The sequence below is a fragment of the Hipposideros armiger genome, unplaced genomic scaffold (assembly GCF_001890085.2).
Source record: "Hipposideros armiger isolate ML-2016 unplaced genomic scaffold, ASM189008v1 scaffold_88, whole genome shotgun sequence".
Lineage (NCBI taxonomy): Eukaryota > Metazoa > Chordata > Mammalia > Chiroptera > Hipposideridae > Hipposideros > Hipposideros armiger.
In genome coordinates, this window is record NW_017731438.1 from 2,316,906 (window position 1) to 2,330,624 (window position 13,719).

The 13,719-nt window shown below is 47.2% G+C and overlaps 1 protein-coding gene across 1 annotated transcript in view; it reads left to right on the plus strand.

Annotated features, from left to right (window-relative positions):
• The first annotated feature begins 10,434 nt into the window (after positions 1-10,434).
• Positions 10,435-13,719, plus strand: part of SFMBT2 (Scm like with four mbt domains 2) — a 209,111-nt gene continuing 205,826 nt past the window's right edge. Inside the window, exon 1 of the mRNA XM_019644530.1 lies at positions 10,435-10,614. The gene's annotated coding sequence lies outside the window, so the exon portion shown is untranslated. The remainder of the gene's footprint in view (positions 10,615-13,719) is intronic.

Sequence of the window (13,719 nt, forward strand, 5' to 3'; positions counted from 1 at the left end):
AAATATTCACTATGTTTCTTTTCGGTTTCTTGGACTGACACCATCACCCGCAAATGAGGCAACTGTTAGACACTTTTCAGGTGAGAGAGTGTGGTCTTCATGCGAGAGCAAGAGCCTGTGAGATTCAGAGTTCTCAGCTCCATCAGTGAAACTGAGATATTTATCTTAGGTATAAGAGCAAACAACACTGTTTAAGTGCCTTATTAAAGCACTGGCTTTATTTCTATTTATCTGCTATAAAATACTTTAAGAGGCTTAGTTGAAAATTACTGGCTTGCTAACGTAAGTGACATCGCCCCCCCCCCTTCCCCCCGGAGCCCATGTGACAATCTTGGGCGAGTTACTTATTCTTTCTGTGCCTTGTTTCCTTCAGCTATGAAATAGGGGAAATTTTTCATAGGACTGTTAAGAAGATTAAGTGATTTAATGCCTGTCAAGTATTTACAAGATATACTTGGCACATAGTAAGAACAATATAAGTATTTGCTAAGGTTAAGTATTTGCTAAGATTAAACTGTTAAACCTTATTTCAGACCATATGCATTTATTTATCTCTTAAGCAAATACACATTTCCTGATTGCTGTATACCAACCATTATTTAGCAGTCATGATAATCCCTAGTGTTAATAAAACGTTATACCTTGTAAAATCTTGGTGAATTATAAATATTATAATTAAAATAGTTTAATTAATTTATTCTATTGTATGTAGGCACTGTGGAGGACACAAAAATTGCATGACACCAATTATGCCCCCTCAGAATGTACAGTCTTACAGGAGAGAGAGCAAGGTTTGGTAAGCCCAAGATCTACAGAGTGGGCAGGCAGAATGGAGACCCAGGGCAGAGTTGTGGTTCAAGTCTAAAGGCTGTCCATTGCAGAATTTCCCCTTGCTTGGGACAGGTCAGCCTTTTGTTCTGTTAAGGCCTTCAGCTGGTTATAGGAGGCCCATCCACATTATGGAGGGTAATCTTCTTTACTCAGAATCCACCGATTTAAATGTCAAGCTCATCCAAAACACACATTCACAGAAACATTCAGAATAATGTTTAACAAAATATCTGGGCACTGAGGCCCAGGCAAGTTGACACATAAAAGTAACCATCACAGGTCCCATTCATCCCTGACCCCAGGCACTCACACTTTTGCAGCAGAGGGAACAAAGTTGAGGGGCATAGGCATAATAATGATGGTGCCATTTATTTTTCCCTGCTTGTACCCCCAAATTGGTAGTCTAAGAATATGCCCTTTTTCTCAGTGAATAAATGAGTGTGTCTTCTTCTCCCATGATAAACTGTAAAGTTCACCCCTCCTCCTTCTTGCCACCAGAACTGCATACGACCTTTTTACCATTATATTTCCTGGCCTAGGGCCATTACATGGCAGGTGTAAGTTAAAAATGCCACCATCAAAAACACGAACACGGACTTTAAAGTTTACTTCTCATCACCTCCTTTAGTCCATTTTGAATTTTTGGGGTGGAGGAAGGCCCACGCCCCTGAACTATTTGCTTTTGTTAAGAGTGCCAGTCAGGGTGGACACCTTGCTTTTCAAAGCAACACAATCAGGGTTGCATTGAGATAAAGAGGCCAGTGCAGCCTCAAGTCTCTCCCAGGAGCCCAGGACTGAGGCTCAAGATAGAATAACACCAACATTATTAATGGTTCAAATCTGCAACATTCTTGGAAGCTGGCAAGTGCTTGGGCAGAGATGGCTATGAGGAAGATGTTGACGTCTTTAGAACCACTTTTAGGGTTTTTTTAGTTTGGGCCAGAGCCATGTTATTGATAGCCTTTTTTTTTTAGCTGAGCCATCCTGCCGCCTGTTGGCAGCTCAGCTCGGGCCGGGCATCGAACCGCTGTTGCTCAGACCTCGCACTCTTGAGCGAGCTCTTAACCAACTGAGCCACTCGGCCAGCCCCTTGATAGCTTTTTAAAAGTACAGTCTACACTGCAGGCCTCTGCATCCCCACCTTGTTCTGTCACTAATATTCAGTTTAGAGAAACAGCTTTTGAATTCAAAGTGTCAGCAGCCTGTTGCCGGGGCTTCTACTCAGCAGCATGTCTCCTCGTGTTCCAGAAAGACGAAACACAAAAGAAATAAATGCCAAGAGTGCAAACAATTGAGTTTGTGGAGCACACGAGTCACTCATATGTTAGGTAAACAACTTTCGATTTCCAAAAACCAAAATCCGTATTGTCCTTTGTTTTCTGAGCAGCTAAAAATGTGACAAAGCTGTAATAGCTCTCAGTCTTTCCAAAAGTATATGCATGATAACATCACACTCATTTTACAGATGGGGAAAGGGAGACCCATCTCTCCATTCTTTCAGGCTAATGCCACATCCCATACTGAGTTCCCTGAACATTCTGTGTACAGATACCATGGTAAGTGTCAGGTTCAGGTTCTGCTCTTTAGACATGTATTTTTTCACAACTAAAAATCTGTCAAAAGCTTTCTTTAGTTGACAAGCGAAATGGAGACCTGATATTTTTTAAAACTAGAAAAGACTGGCTCTTATAATGTGCTTTACGCCACAGTCAAGAGAAAAAAGATGGAGATATTTCTGTTTCGAAGACAGATTTCTTTTCTTTTTTTTTGTTTTTCTTTTTAGTAGCTAAAGGCACACCAACAAAAGATTCTCCAAAAATATCGCCATCCATTAAATCTTGGTACCTCTGTTCTTCCTAAAAGCTCCTAGCAGTTTGAAACAAGAGTGCAAATATGAAAGCAAGTAGGGCCCACCACAATGCCTGGAATCAAGCAGGCAATGACTCAACAATGACTTGGGTCATAGCATCGCCTCACAATATGCCTGTTTCTGTGATTTCCTTTGACTCATGGTTTGGGCTAGAAAGCTTAGTTTATTAATAAGCAAAAAAAGGAGGATTAAAGGAAATGTTTTTTTTTTTAGCCCCTGAGTTGTCAAAGCTCTGCACCAGTCACTGGGTACCTTGTAGCTCCCTAAATCCTTTCAATCCTGTGAGGTAAGAAGCTATTATGTCCATTTCACAGCTGGTAAATCTGAGACTCAGAAATTCACTGACTTAGAAGGAATCAGTGAAGAGACACCACTGGGATTTCACTCCAAGTCTCTTCATTCCTTATGATACCTTTTTCCACTACTTTAGGCTGCAGTATTATTTGATGACTACCCATCTCATGCAAATTGGAAACAATTTGTCCAGGAACAGGTTATTGTTGTCATGGTCTGCTTTTCAAATTTGGCATTAATGTGTTAGACCTTTAGTGATTGACAGAATTTCACATAGGTCATATTGCATTGGTATATGTGAAGGCTTTGTTTCCAACGAGGAGAATACACTTATAGCCTTTTAATATCATATGAATCAGTTGCTAGCGACATCCGTGTTTTGGAATATTTTATTCATATTTTCAGGAAGATGAAACTGTGGAGTAATGGAGCAAGGATAAAGATAATAGGAGAAGATAGTGAGTGAGAGGGGTGGTTTCTCATCTGGGAGCACTGGTACTCCTTGCTTAATTCAGATGTTACAAATTAATAGCTTATGCTTAAGCTGTTAAATAACATCGAACTTTTGCGTAATTCATTATCCTTTTGAAATGGAGCCAAGACCACCTCAGGGCCTTTGTATTTACTGTTCCCTGTCTGGGTACTCCACTCCCCTCATTCAAGACTGCTCAAATGTCAATTAACAGGAGAGGTCTTCCCTGCGCCTCCCACATAAAATATCCCCCTTATGGTTACTTTCTGTACCTTCCTCTGCTCTATTCTTTTCCAGTCTCCACACGACATTATATTTTTATGTGTTTATTGTTGAGCTGTCCTTGAAGAAAGTAAGAACTATGGAGTAAAGCTTTATCTGTTTAGTTCACTGTATTTCTGATCCTTGAACAACACCTGGCACATAGGAAGTCCTTGATAAATATTTGTTGAATGAATAAAGGTAAGTAGAGGCTTGTTTTTATTTATCATTATTAATTTTCTTTTATAGCTAATTTTTAAAGCACTTGTCTCTAAAACAAATTGGTTTGGGAAACCTTGAATAATTCTTGAGTTCCTTCCCCACAGGGTATGAAATTAAAATGAAAACCCTCAAGAATTCATCAACGGTACCTATTTCAGAGACATTTATGAGTATAAAAATCAAGCTTTAAAGGAATAAGAAAAGGAATAAATGCTCTATTAACAAGCTAGTTCTAATGACCCATTTTACAAAATGGAAGAGATATCATTTTTCAAAGAAACACCTAAATAGTATATGTTATTTAAAGGACGAATGATTTGATATGAATATATTTCAGTTGATTTAAAACTGGAGCTTCCAAATTATTATCTATAATCAAATAAAGTAAGGACTTAATTATTTCCTTAACTCTGATATCTGTATTCCCAACATTCTCTCTATTAAAAACAAACAAAAAACTATATACAAAATCTGAAAGCAAGTCAATATTGGTTTCCAGCAGATGGCACTGCAAATCAAGTCTTTCTTGGTCTATTAACTATTACTTCTTAGATCATGATAATAATTTATTCTGTAGTAAGATCATCTAGAGCAACTTACACAGTGAAAGCAAAAAGGTTGGGGATTTTGAAGGTACAATAAAGCTTGATTGCACAGTATCCAGGCACTGACATTTCTTTCCTATATGTTATAGTTGCTTATTTATGAAGGTTGCGTGTGCATGTAGCAAAAATTGTCCATTTGCTTATACAAGAAATCCACTTTTTGATGTGGGATTTTGGCTGCCTGTTTTTATTTGTTCAGTCTATTTTATATCATAAGGCCAATGGGACTCTTTACACTTTTGCACAGTGCCAAATTCAGCCTCATTCAGGCCAGTTAACGCACAGAGGGAAAACTGTTCCAGGGTCGTAAACCACATCCCTGACCTGTGCTGTTTTTTGGGGGAGGGCGTGTTGGTCAGTAAATCCCCTTGGTCATAGAGAATGTAATGATTCCAGACAACTCCAGCTCCATGACAAAAAATGTGACACTTGCTCATATTCTAGTGACCCTGGATGTGGATCCAGCTTTGTATGGAAAGGGACATATGTTTAAAACATATTTTAGGGCCGGCCGAGTGGCGCGATGGTTAATAACTGGCTTGGGGCGCCAGAGGGCCCCGGTTCAGATCCCACATATGAGGGCCAGTGACACTGCCCTCTACAGCTAAGATGCTGAACAACAGCTCAACCTGGAGCTGGGCTGCTGTGAGTCACCGGCGACAGCGTAGGCTGCAGTGTGTTGCCATGGGCTACCGTATGTAGCCAGCAGCCAGCGTGAGCGGCCAGCAGCCGCAGTGAGCGGCCATCCAGAAGCCGGCGACTGATCTGCCTCGCCCGGGAAGAGCGCAATGATGGTGCCAACTTGGGCCAGTGAAGCAACGTCCTCCACAACTAGACTGAAGAACAAAAGGACAGCAACTTGTCTGTTCCCCTTCCCCCAATTCCCCAGCACTGTTCCCATCCCCCAATTCCCCAATAAAAAAAATCTTTAAAAAAAAACCAAAACATATTTTAAAACAATTGAAAAGAGAAATTATGCGTACTATAGACTAGAGCATATTAAAGGCTATTTTGTAAAACCATCTAGAAGAGAGCCTGGGACAAAATAAGTATTAAATAGGCCCTCTCTCCCTTTTCCCCTGTCTATAGAGTGGAGAAATAAAAGGCCAATCTTTGAGACCTCTGTCATTTCACCTCCTGGACCCCAGCTTCCTTGTCTCTCAGAAGAGCTGGAATCAAGGCTGCAAGATTTGAAATATTCTGTTTAATATAAAACATGTTTCATAAGTGACATAAGTGATCCTAGGCTCCGACTCTACAAGTAGCCTTAGAAGTTGGCGTGACTTGTCCGGGCGTTCCTCTTCCTATGTGGAGAAAGGAGCCATCAGCCAAAACTGGAACTTTTGCAAAATCCATCTTCACTCTTTAAAGAAAAGTCGTAGAGAGTCCAGACATCATGTGTTTTTTATAGGCTCTGGGCACTGTTATTTTTTTCTCCTATTGTCAAGGAAGCCTGCAACTCCTTCAAGTTACACAGGAAGCAGTAGCGAGTTTCTGAAGTTTCTAGAAACACGTGAGGAAGTGCTCTGACAGATGGTATCTTTGCAGACCACTATTCATCACTACTCATTTAGTACTCTTTAGCTGTTTAAACAGTGACTTTGATTACCCCAGATGGTTTCTCATGCTTTTCTTGGAATGACTCTCATAGGTAGTCTCACCTCAGCCCCCACACTTTTATGGGCAACCAAAACCCATACAGTAAATACAAAAACATAGGAGTCATGGAGGCAGAAATATGACTTGAACAAATACCTTCACTGTAGGGCAGAGACGGTCCTATGCCCTTCCCCTACAGATCTGTTTACTTCAATTCTTTTTCCTCTTTGTGACCCTAGAGTTTACGCTCTTGCTGTTTCAAATTGGTGGAGATGCATTAAAATATTATAGAAAGCAGTTTGTGGCTCGGGGGTGAGGTAGATTGATAAGCACCCTTAAGCTGTTGGAAGGATCTTATAGAAAATCTAGTTCAATACTCTCATTTTACCCAGGTGAAAAGAATGGCTCAGAGAGGTCACTTGACTTACACAGGTCACACAGGAAATTAATGATGAAACCATGATAAGGCCATTTGACTCCCAATACATGAGCTAAGTGCTGGGGACAGGGAAAAAAGTGAAAATATAAGGTAGAGTCTTTAGGCTTCACTCTTAGGGACCTTACAAAGGTGATGGAAAACAGTATCTTACATGGCCTAAGAGACACCTTTAGGTGTTAAACCTTTAGTAAAAGAAGACTGCACAAATTCTTCAAATATTTGGTCATTTTTTTGGGGGGGGCTTCCCCCCTTTCTGCTTTTGTGTTAAGTTATGTCTAATACCTCATTAGAGATTTCCTATATGAAGAAAGCATAATGGTTCATTCACCTTTAAGGCATTTCCTTTTCTCAGTGGGAAAAAATAACTTAAACATGGACTAAGTATGAGCAAATTGATCAACATTTTTCTTGGTGTAAAGATTATTGCACCAAGCTTTAAGTAGTCAAGTAGTCATATGTCTTTAACATAAATAAAATGAATAATATACACATAATTTTTGACTCCTCTGCAATAGTTTTTGTGAAGTAATACTTAGGAACACACAGAATACGAGAGAAACTTTTCAACAGTTATTTTTTACTCCTAATTTCTGCTGTTCCATCAAGCAAATAGAAATAGCATCTAAGTATTTTCCAATTAACAAATATAATTTTAATATTTTATATAATTTAGCCTCATTCATATGAAAGAATTCCAAAGTCCCTTTGAAGACACAGCTGAGATATGTAGGTGCATTTTATAAGTGATGTAATTCATGGTTTAACTATATAGCTTGGGAATGAAATAACAGTTACAGTCAGTTGGTGTAAGCAAAGGTTTATTTTTGCCAAGATTTTTAGTAAATGTTAACAAAATAGAGAGAAATCTTGTGTCAATCATGAGATTTACATGGTTAAATTTCTCTGAGTTGAAATGTATTATGCCTTTTTAACTGAAAACATTCACAATTTTTACCAGGGCTTTATCCTTGGCTAACAATGTTGGATTTGTTTTTTCTTCATCTTAAATTGATTTAGGGTGGCTTCTACATCTGGATACCCATATCCCTGAAGTGTCTGGTTCTGAAATAAAAGTGCAAGTTGGAAGGTATTGGAGTGGGATGAAGGGGCCGCTCTAATTGCTTCAGGGAGTCTTCTAACCAATTTTCATTTGCTTCATCCGTGTCCTAGGATAAAGGAGGATAGAGGGAGAATGCAAAAAAGTAAGTCAAGGAACTTTTAATAAGTCACGTGGAAAAAGCAATACAAAAGTAGAAGGCTTCCTAACTTGGAGAAGTTTCACCATACACCACTTCGAGATTCTTCGTGATAACAATGCAACCATTGTGTACTCTGGCTTCACGATTTTACTTCTTCACTGCAATAGGTACACAATTCAACTCCTCCACACTGTTTTCTAGATACGTGGGCAAAGTTTTACAGGGGTCTATCAGAAACATAATAGAAACTCAATTATCTTGGAGAAATTGGAACATAGTGCATACACCGTCGTCGAGTTAGGGATTAGGTGTTCTTTTGCACTTGTTTTTTTAATTTTGATGAAATAGCATTCTGTGCATAATAATGACTTAAAGCTGGAGACAGCGCAATGGCTCACGTCACCACTGCTCGAGGAGAGGGCATATGCGTTCTCTCTCTAAATCGGAGCCGCCTAGAAGTCCATCGGGGGGCGAGGGGGGGGGGTTAGAGGAGCGATCTGAGCCCCCTCCGTGGTTCTCAGCGAGGCCGCAGGGTCTGGACTGCACGTGGCAGAGGCGCAGACCGCTGTGCACTCGCTGGTGACTCCGTCGAGGAGAAGGGCGCGTGAGTTGGGTCTTCCGCTCTCTAAATCCGCTTGGGATGGCACCGTCCCTCACCCTCTCCCTCCCTCCCGGCTGGACTGTATGGAAGGAGCGAGAAGAGGTGACTTGGGCATAGGGTAGAATCAAGCAGAGGCAGGGGCCACATTTTGGATTCCTCCGAGCCGCAGCGTGTCCAGCGGATTCAATATCGAGCGGTCTCCGGCATAGAGTGAGGCGGTTCGAGCGTGCGGGCGAGAGGGTCACTGTGCAGGGACAAGGTGCGGTTGGTTTGAGGAGTCTGCCAGCAGTGACCTTCAGGGAAAGAGTTCGGGGCACCAGCTTGGTGTCCCCAAGAGGAGGAGGCCGGGAAGCTTTTGGGGATGCAGACTCGGATTGGAGTTTGAACTGTGTGGGTCGCTTGACTGCCCTGGGTCTCAAGGTGGCACCCCAGATGGAGGTGAGTCAGGACCGAGGAAGGCGTAAAACAGTCTCAAAGCGCTTTCCAGGACGTAAGGAAATAGTATTTTTCCATACTGGAAGTGCGCGGAGTCCCCCTGCTGCTGGCATCCGCGCCTAGGATCTCGGAGCTCGGCTGCCCGTGTCCGTGCGGGGCACCGCCAGACGTCGTGGCTTGGCGACAGCGGCTTCCGGTCACGTCCCTACTGTGGCTCTTATCAGCTGGGGCCCTGCCGTCGGGGAAAGGACCAACAAGGCAGGACTCCCGCCTGACTCTGCTCGGCTGACTCGGTCCCCGGGTCCCCGCCCTAGGAACGTTCACCTCTCCTCCCGGGCCCTCACTTGCCGGGAGCTCCTCGGTCCTGGAGGGTGCGCTGGGGTGGCCGGGCGCGGGAGATTGGGTGCAGCCTGGACAGAGCGGCCCTCCTGATCCCCTGGACCAGGGGAGGGTTCGCGTGAGAGGAGTTCGTAGGAAAGAGCAGGGCACAGAATTGGGACACTCTGGGAGAATTTTACCCCCCCCCCCCTGTGGCAATAGAGCAAAAACCCTGATGAAACGTGTCGGTTCTCGATTTCCCAGGGAAGTAAATTCCAACCTCCAGCTAGCATCTCGCTCCTAAGTACTGGCAGAAGTTCTCGGTCTCGCCCGCTTGGACATCGCCACCTTTTCTGCGTTGGGGACATTTCGTTCAGTCTCTGGCCATCCATTGCGCCTTAGGCGCGGGGAGCTCCTCTTTGTTCTTCTCCCCACGCCCCAGGCAAAGTGCAGGGGGACCAGCCCTGCCCTGCACCGGACTGCACTGCCTCCCGTTCACTCCAGCAGTCGCCGAGGGCCACGCTTTTCTCCGGCAGGATTCTTTTCCCGCCCGACAGTAGCCGGCCCAGGCTAGGTGCCCAGGCTGGGGGCATTGCCCCTGAAGACGTCGTGGCGACCCTTGTTACCAGCATCCTGCCGGGCCCCGGCAGGTCGTAGCAGCAATCTCTCCAGAGCAGTCCCAACTGAATTTCCTCCCCCTTGGGACACGTTTCCTGGGAAAACCTCTCCTCAGCCCCCTCCAGCTATCCCTAAGGGGTCAGGAAACGTTTGAATCTCCATAGAAAAGGCTCAATTTAAGTGCAGGGTGGGGCGCAGTGGGCGGGGCAAAGGTGGCTGGGAGCATTGAATTTCTCTTTCTCCTCCAAACGAGCCATCGGCGGATAAAGCGCAAGTTTGTGCCCTCGGTCTGCAGAGGGATTGCGAACCGAGAAAACAGAGCGTCCAGTGGGATGCGGAGTTTGCCCAGATTTTCCTGCAGATGGGTTTGCGGAAACGCCTGTGATGTGAACTTTCTGCAGATTGTGTATGGAGGGAGCTCAAGGGAAGGAGCGAGGGGAGCGGGCCGGGGAGGGGGGCCGTGTGAGCGTGAAATGTGCCAGTGTGTGTGTGTGGGGTGGTGTGCCCAGGCGCGGGGGCCGAGGAAGGAGTCGAGAACGTCCCGCAGGCTCATTGGTTTAAGACATTCTGCAAGCGCTGGAAAAGGTCGTTGAAGGAGTTCGCTGCACACACACACAAAATAATATCTTAAAAAAGAGTGCCGGGCATGCGCACAGAGAGGATGCCATATTGGAATGAGGCTGTAGTGGGAGTCGGAGGACCGGAGCGGGCGCGCGAGGGAGGCGGCGGGCGGGGAGTGAGCCAGGCAGAGCGGGCGGGAGCCAGGCAGAACCTACGAGCGAGGCCGGCGTCCCCGCCGGAGGCGCCCGGGGCCTTGGTCCACGCCGAGAGGAGGACGAACTTCAACCAGGTAGGACGCCGCGCCGGCCGCTGTTCCCGCGCCCAGCCCGCTCCGCCGGCCGACCTCCGGCCCGCAGGTTGAGTGAGCCGGTCAGCTTCTTTTTTTTTCTAGCTTAGGAAAAAAAAAGGGGAGCTCGAGCAAACCCGGGGCGAGGGGCTGGAGGAGGGAGTGCTGAGGCAGAGGAGCGAAAGAGAAAGGCAGGAGGAGAAAGCGACAGCACTTGAGCAGAGAGCCCCCAAACTCCGCGCAGCGCTCCGGGTTGTCATTTTTGCTTCCCCGGCCGCTTTCCCCCTCGCCTTTGAAAAAGCCCGGCCTTCCGGGAGTCCGTCCGTAGTTGCAAAGTGCCCTCCTCGCCGGGTGCAAGCTGTTCCTCCCGCTGCCCACCGTCGTCATTTGCGCTCCTTTTAGCGACGCAGCCGCCCTTGCTACTCCACGCTCCCCTGTCTCCTCGCTGGGGTCTCTTTCTTCTATTTTGTGTGTGTGTGTGTGTGTGTGTGTGTGTGTGTGTGTGTGTGTGTGTGTGTGTGTGTATTGGGGCGGAGGGGTGGGGAAGATGGTGGGGTGAGGACTGGAGACCAACCATCAAGGGGGTGAAAAATCGTATCCGAATTCCCCCCTCCCCCCGCGAAACATTTCCCGGTGCAGCTGAAATGAAATTGTCAGTAGTAGTTTCGGAGCGTGCTTCGGCTCGGGTGATCTTTTTGTTCTTTTTTTTTTTTTCTTTAAAGTAATATCCTGTCACTTGGGGCATTCCTGTTGTCTACTCTTTTATGATCTCCTTTCAAAATTACTAATCTGATCTGGCGTTGGAGTTATTTTTTTTAGTGTGTGTGTGTGTGTGTGCGTGTTGGTAAAATCCACCAAAAAAACAACTGTAGGAACTGCTAGATATATTTATTGATTTTGATCCTGGGCGGCGGGAGGGAATTAAGCCGGTGGGAGGGGGGAGTTTCTGGGGTGGGAAGTGGTTGATTCTCGGTGGCCGGACGTACGACCAGAGCCGGATCCGTACTTGTGGTTTTTTGGAAGCGCTACAACTGCGGTGAAGGAGTCTTTGGGAAACCGTGCCAGTTTCAATATGGCGGGCTAAGGTGGCTTTGAAAAACTGAAAATAAAGGTTTTGAAGTGGGAAAAAATCCAACTGGAGTTGCCATCCCTTAGTTTCGACTTTCTTTGGCTACTCCAGGAGCTGCTTTAGCGAATTAAGTGGGAAAAAGGAAAAAAAATGAGCTGTCCTAGTTTTTTCCGTAGTTAGGGTCTGCGTCTCCAGCACATTGCTGGAGGGGAAAGAAGGCTGGCCCGGACTAGGGCATCCAAGTACAATTGCTGTGTGTGCCTTTGGATCAATGTGCATACCTGTGTGTGTGCAGTAGGGTGGGGGTGTCAGAGAGATCCGCCCCGAATGTGTGTGTGCGGCTTGGAACTAGACCCTGCCATGATTTGACGTGACAAACTGCTGACACGTGGTGCAAAATACATGAGGGCAGAGGGAATGATTTGTTTCTGCTTTTTATGAGAGAGCCTCTCTCTTTCTCTGATTCTGTGTGGTAAAGCCCGGAGTAGGTGGAGCGAAGAGGTGCTTATTAAAAGGACTAACTGTCCAGGGTATTGGGTGCAATCGGGCTGCAGATGCCTGTGAGGTTTTGGGTGTGCAAACATGGGGCGCTCTTCACTTAGCGGTGGCTCCTGTTATCCTTCGCTCGGCTGTGGGGTGGGAGGTGCGGGGCCCGCGGCCCCGGCGTCGGGAGGGTGAAAGTGGAGGGGAAGGAAGGCGGGGGCGAACCTCGGCCAGAAAGCTTTTAGGGTCCAGGTGAGCAGTTGCTTTTGGAGTTAGGCTCTAGAGAAGGTGGGGGATGGGGACAGCGTTCTCGGAAGAAAGTGTCCCTTGGCCCTGGTCGTGCTCATAAGAGGGCTCAGTCGAATTGGAGCATCCTCCCAGCGAGCGGGCGGGGCTGTCATTTTTGGGGTTTGAATGGGTGTCGACTTGCGAGGGAAAGGCCGGCATCCGGGGCTGGGGAGGGCCTGGGAATGCAGTTTGGGGGCAAACCCAGAGCCTGTAAGGGGAGCCCCTGGGAAAGCGAGCAAACCTGAGCTCGCTTAGCTAGGAACAGGGGTCCCCAACAGGGGTCGCCAGTGGCCAGGACGCAGCCGCCAAGCGGAGGTAGCGTGGCGGTGCCTGCGAGAGGGACCCGGGGTACAGGGGACTTGCGGCGGCCGCATGGTTTTTGGGGCCCGGCGAGGGCAGGTCCGGGGGACCTCCTGGGGGCCAGTGGACCTGATGGCACATCTGCGAAGTGCATTGGGGGGCTTTTAAATCATAGTGTTGGCCAGGTTTGTAGTTAACGCAGCAACGTGGTCTCGGCATTTGCGGAGGCCTTAAAGGGGAAACCGATCGGGTCACCTCGTTCTACTCAGTGGCGCTGTCGGAGAGGACTGTCCCTCGCGGTGTCCCGTGAGTGGAGGTGGGGGGGGGGCGGGGAAACGTCACTAGGATTGGCGACCCCGCGGCAGATTTTCCACCTGGACGGCGAGGCAGCGATTGGTGACACTCTGGCCAAGACGCCTTCAGCCCCTTGGGGCTGAGCGCACGGCTCGTCCCCGGTGCTTCCAGCCTGCGCTGCCTGTGTGTCCTCTAGGGGACAGCTCTCCCGTGGGCTTCGCATAAGTGGAAACCAGCCTAAAATGGCTCTGTGCTTGTAAACTGCAGTTTCAGCCGGGAACCCTCCCCTCCTCCTGACGTCGCCGATGACAAGCGCACAATTCCCTCCAACGCCTCGAAACCCGCAATTTTGCACCGAGCTGTGCGGTGGAAGCGAATTACAAAGAACTTCCACGGCATTCTCGTAGGGTCCAAGTTTCCCATTCTTGTGGGGGAGAAGCGGGAAGAGCTCTGCTGTCCACCGCCCAGAAACCTGGGGCGGGGAGGAGGACTTGCGGGCTCTCCAGAGGCTGGGGGACCAGAGACCTTTACGCGTAAAAAACCGAGGGTGGTGCCCCGGGACGTGGAGGGTGGCCGTGCGGTGCAGTCGCCACTCCCAGGGGCGCCTGCCCTTGATGGTATTTATTTTTGTGTGTGTGTGTGTGTGTGTGTGTGTGTGTGTGTGTGTGTGTGTG